Source organism: Quercus robur, chromosome 2 (genome assembly GCF_932294415.1).
Source record: "Quercus robur chromosome 2, dhQueRobu3.1, whole genome shotgun sequence".
Taxonomy (NCBI): domain Eukaryota; kingdom Viridiplantae; phylum Streptophyta; class Magnoliopsida; order Fagales; family Fagaceae; genus Quercus; species Quercus robur.
Genome location: NC_065535.1, coordinates 67,350,087 through 67,356,086, shown reverse-complemented (window position 1 = coordinate 67,356,086; position 6,000 = coordinate 67,350,087).

The window sequence follows — 6,000 nt, the reverse complement described above, 5'->3', positions numbered from 1 at the left end:
TTGGTATAAAGGCCTCTCAAGGATTTGACAATGGAGAGAAAGAGAGTGAGGGAATTTGATGAGACTCTAAGGTAGAGATTGTGGGTAAAACAATCTGGTTTTTCTTTAGGGTTTCTCTCTCAAAATTCTCTCTGGAAGCTCTCTTTCAATCGTGGGTTAAAAGGGTATTTATACTGAAGAGGAGTGGAATGCGAAACGTCAGGTTTTTCCAAAACAGGGGTGGCTCGCGGCTTGACCTCGCGGCTTGACTAAGTCGCGAGTTCCAGTCGCGAGTTAACCGTATGGCCAGTTGTCCTGTTTTGTCCTGTAGTGCTCCAGCTAGCATGACTGTTCATCTTCCAGCATGCTTGGCACGTGTGCATCTTCTGGCGGGTTGAAGCCGCGAGTCCAGTCGCGAGTCCCAGCCGCGACACTCTGTTTTCTTGCACACTCTTGAGCAATCTTCACACTATCTCACTCACTACCCTTACAACAATCCCACCTAAATACAGGGTTACTAAATGCTGAATTACAAGCAAATTTGGCACGGAATAAAGCCAATTAGATGGTTGAATAAATTCAACCTTACAACATGTTACTTGAATCTATGGGTGTTGTTGACAAACTCTTGAAGAAAGGAGCTAAGAAGTTTCAAAAGAATTTGAGCAAGTTAGTTTGTGAAAAGGATGATTTGATTGCTAAACTCAATGAATCCAACAAATTGGTTGAGAAATATAAGAATCTTGCTGAAATTTCTCTTGAAAAGCTGAAAGAGTTTGAATGTTTAAATAAGGACTTGGATGCTAAACTTGCTTTGTCTAACAAACTTGTTGATGATCTTAAATCTGAAAATGAATCTCTTAAGATGCATGCCAAGTTTTTGATTGTTGAACCTGTTGCTAAAATGGAAGAAAATATATGTTGCAATCATGTTGTGGTACCCGATTTTGTGCCTATTGTGTGTTCCACCTCAAAGGACAAATCGGTGTACATTCCTCCACACAAAAGAAATCAAAAAGTAGAGAGAAAGGCTCTTAAGCCTAAGCCTCTGTTTAGGTCTCAATCTAGGGAATTGAGTGGATCTAAGTTTGTTCCTACTTGCCACCATTGCGGTGTGATCGGTCACATAAGACCCCAATGCCCCAAGTTAAAAAGAGAACAAACCTTTGTTGTTAGATCCCTTCCTAAAAAGCCTAATGGACCTAAATACATTGTTTGTCACCATTGTGGTGCCTTTGGTCATCTAAGACCCCATTGCTCTAAGTTTCAAGCTCTTAAAAGAATTAAAAGAAAAGAGAAACTTGAGCTTTTTGGAAGTTGTGCTTTGAAAGCTAAACCGAATTGGATGGAAAATGGTAAGTTGTTGAAGAAAATGGTTAATGCTCTTACCTCCTTGTCTATGTGCATCTCCGGTTCTCATTTTTCCAAACCTCGTCTCACTTCCAATGAGACATTCATTCCAAACAATCATTCCGTTTGGATGAGGAAGGGTTCCTATGGTTGAGCTTTTGCTTTTTTGGTCCTTGATCTAATTCTTTCGATCTTTGTAGGACCCTTCATGCATTAAATGTCATATCTTCATGCATTTTATGCATCTTGCATTTATTTGTATGCATTGTTTCATTTTTTATCTTACTTTTATGTTTCTGTTTTGTGTGAGTAAAAATCCAAAACCACATAAAAAGTGAAAAATTCAAAAAGTTTGATCATATTTGTTTGAGCACATATCACATGTGAGTTTGGTCTTGTACCTTTGTACAAATGGCTTTGTGCATTTACGAGCTTAGCTTGTTATTTTTGCACTTATATCTTTGTGGGAAAAATCTTGACATTTTTGTGTGATTGTTGTAAATCGATCTTCAAGCTTGTCATGAATGATTTGTCAATAGTCATGCTGGTTTTGATACATGCGTAGACTTGTGTTTATATCTCTTCCCACTCTTTTATTTTTATTGCTTAAAGAGCTCAATAAATGTAAATCTCAAAATGAAAAGAGATAATGAGCTACAAAAACCGTCGCACATACTAGTATTCGACTAGGAAAAAGGGAAAGCGTCTTATATGAAAATGTATGATGCCCAAAAAGCCAAAGGCTTGTTCATCAAATTGAAATATCAAAAATTTCAGGCATCAATCTCAAAAATGAGATGTATTGCTCAAAATAAGTTGTATTGATTCAAAATGATCAAATGATATGAATTGTAAGAAGCCAAATGAAAAACTTCAATCTTATGTAATCATTTTCTTGTGGGAGGTCATATATGTTCACTTCTATAATTGAGATAGACCACTTGACTTAGTACTAGTTGTGTATGACTTGATTGAATTGATCATTGAAGCTTCACTCTAGACTAAGAACTATTCCACATTTGATACACACACATAACACATTTGCCTTATGTTCAATGAATGTCTTATTCATTTGTTAGATTGTACTTGTCTAAATGTGATGTGTGTGTGCTCAATCTTATATGGATTAATCCAAAAATATTTTTGATCATTTTATATGTTTTTGGAAGTGATTTTTATCACTTTTTGTGTTTATGTTTAGTGCTTACTTTGTTTTTCAATGTTTAAACATGTTCTGGTTTGAAAAACAAGTGTCAGAATTTTTGGCCACTCATTTTGGCTACTTGCGTGAGCTGCCAGCAAGCTGCCAGTTTTGGGTACTCGGTTTGGCGGCTTGCAAGCCGCGAGTTTAAGCTGCGAGTTCATATAGAGAGGTTTCGCGGCTTACTCGCGACTTGGCTCGCGACTCGCCAGTCGCGAGTCGCCCAGAATCAGCTTTTTAAAGAGCTTTTTCGTGAGAAACTTGTTTTAAACCTCTCCCATCCTCTCTAAAACCCCTCTTTCAATATTTTTACATCAAAACCCAACCAATTTGAATGATTTTTCAATCCATTAACATCTCTAAGGTAATTATAAACTCTTTTCATTGATTTTGATCCTTAGATTATGTTTTGGAGAGTTTTGTACTCTTGGTTGGGATTTTCATCATAGGGGTTGGGAAAACTTATTTTTTTGTCAATTTTCTTCATGGGATTGGTTTCTTTTGTTGATATGCATTGGATGTTGGCCCCTTGTGGCAGAAAGAACATGTATTAAGGGTGGATTTCATGATGTTCATGCATTGTATCACATTTTTGTTCATAGTGTGCATGCTAGGTATTTGATAAAATGCCTCTTAGACATTTTCTCGCTTGTTTGGACTCCGATGAGTACCAAACTTTGGGGTTTCTCATGTTTCCTCATTAGGAACATGTTTAGTTCATTGGTTGTGTATTTTAACACACTTTGCCCCACATGTGCATTTTTCATGCATTGGTCATGCATGCACTTAGCCACCTCTTGCACACACCTTTGCTACCCTTGTCATGCATTGGTCTTTACCTTATTTCTTCATCCTAGCATGTCATGTTTACCTTATGCTTTGTAGCATGTTACTTTGTCTTAGATTTGAGCTTCATTTTCTCATTCATCTTGCACCCCTCATGCATCATTATCATTGTTCGTTCATTCATCTCTTGTCCTCTTTTCTCCTTGACCCTTTGTCTATTCTTGACAAAAAGGGGGAGAGTATACTCTAGAGAGTATTCCGGAGTGTTTTGTCATTTCTATATGACTCTTGTTATGACTCTTGTGCACATCCTTAGGGGGAGAAATTCTATTTCTCGTGCACATTTGTAGGGGGAGAGATTTTCCATAGTGGAGATGCATATACCAAGGGGGAGAAGACATTGTGTTAACTAGAAAATTTTTTTATGTTTGTTTTCTTGTTGGCTTTATGGTGCTTTGAGATATGCTTTGTTGTTCTCATTGCATCATGTTTGTGCTTTGGACATGCATACTTCCTTATGCTATTGTGCTTCATTGAATGCATGTTCGGATGATCAATTGCTTTACTATGTGTTCATTGTAGTCATTTCTATATGATTGTTTTGGTGTTTGATCAAGTTGCTCATATGTTTTACATCATGTTTACTTGATCGCAATTTGCTTGTTACATTATACTTGTCCTTTTATTACTTGCTTTACCTTGAGGGTCTAATGTGTTTTGTGCAAGTGTTTTAGGTTACAAGTATATATGTTCCAAGTGCATCACAGCTTCTCATTACTTTGAAGGGGAGAAACTTTATGCACTTTTAGTTTATATTGTTTAAGTTTTTATTCAATATAATGTGTTTGTATCCATGTGCTTTTGTAAGCTTTTAGGGTTAATGTTTTATGCATAGTTTGTAGGCTTTATGGTATGTACCTTGCTTAATGCAGCCTTTATGCTATGTTAAAATCAGTACTTTAATCTAAATGTCTTGCATTTTGATTTATGTACTGTCACTCTTGTGCCCTTGTAGGATTGTTTCTAGATGCATATGCCTTGTGTGTTATGCATTGGTTGAGTGTTGAGCATACAAGTGTCTTGCCTTGTGTGTGTTAACTTGTATGTCCTTGTGTTCATTCCAAGTGTGAATGAGCACTGTGATCACTACCTTGTGGTGTTCACTTGGTTGATCAAGCCATGGTTTGTTTCTTAACTCTATCTTTGCTTGATCACATATTGCCTGTTTCATATGCATTTATAATTTTCTGCTTACAATGATCATGGTGTATTGTTGTGTTTCAGGAGTATTATGTTCATATGTTTCAAGTGCTTCACAACTTCTAGATTTAGGTGTGAGTGAGTTTTGCCATTGTTCCCAAACTCACGTTTAAGTCTAGAGTCTGTTTTAGGGTGTTTTGTCATGGAATAGCCAAAGAGGGAGATTGTAAGGTTGAATTTAATCAACCATGTGTTGGCTTTATTCCATGACAAATTTTCTTGTAATATAGCACTTAGAAACCTTGTATTTAGGTGGAAATCATGTAAGGGTAGTGTGTGAGAGAGTGTGAAGAAATGCTCAAGACAGTGCAGTGAAGAAGAGACTCGCGGCTAGGACTCGCGGGTGGCTCGCGGCTTGTAAGCCGCCAAAAGTTGCTCACGTGTAGAGCATGCAGGGGAGCTGAACAGTCACGCCACCTGGAGCACTACACGACAAAAATCCAGACTGGCCATTAAGTTAGCTCGCAACTTGAACTCGCGACTCAGTCAAGTCGCGAGGTCAAGTCGCCAACCAGCCCTGTTTTTGGAAAAACTGACTCTTCGCATTCCATTCTCACACCAGTATAAATACCCCTCATTCCCACAAAATATGTGTGGCTATTCAGAAAGAAAAACCCTAAGAGAGGTTTCTTCAAAACACCCACCCAATTAGAGAGAGCTACTCATTCTTAGAGAGAAATCTTTGTAGTCTCTTCTCATTCCCTCTCTCATTGTCATACCTATTGAGAGAAGATTTCTATCCAAACACTACCCACACCCATTTAGAGTGTTGAGTGTTTTTGGAGTTTTGGGAAGCATTGGAAGATGCCAAGGATGGCGGATGCTATGGTCTAGTAGCGGAATTCGGTAAGCTAGAAAAGAAAAAGGTTCGGCGCAACCTCGTTGGAGCAAGAAGCTTGGAGGGCTTAGGTACATCGGGTAGATTAGGCTTGGAGGGTCTATTACTGTTCATGTATCCCAACTACATTTTCTAGTGGATTATTGACCGCTTGGAGGGCGGCGGAGAGGTTTTACGCCGAGGGCTTCGGTTTCCTCTTCGATAACACATCGTGTGTTATTCTTGTGTTTGCATCTATCTTCCCTTTATCTTTGCCTTTTATTTTCTGCTATGGATGTGATTTATAATTGGCTTAGATTGATTTCCAATTCTGTTTATAGCTTATGTTCATTTTCCGCACACTAGTTGTTTGACATAAAGCTTGAATTGGTTATTTTGTATTTGGGGGTCTAAACGTTCAAGGGTGTTTTATACACATATTTGAACTTTCACATGTTATTTGAAAACACGTGTTTAAAAATACTGTTTGGTATATATGTTTAAAAACTAAAAATTGTTTTTTGAAAATATTTGTGGAAATACGTGTAGGTGAAAAAGTATATGGAAATACGTGCAATGTTGTTTAAAAACTGAAAATGGTTGTTTG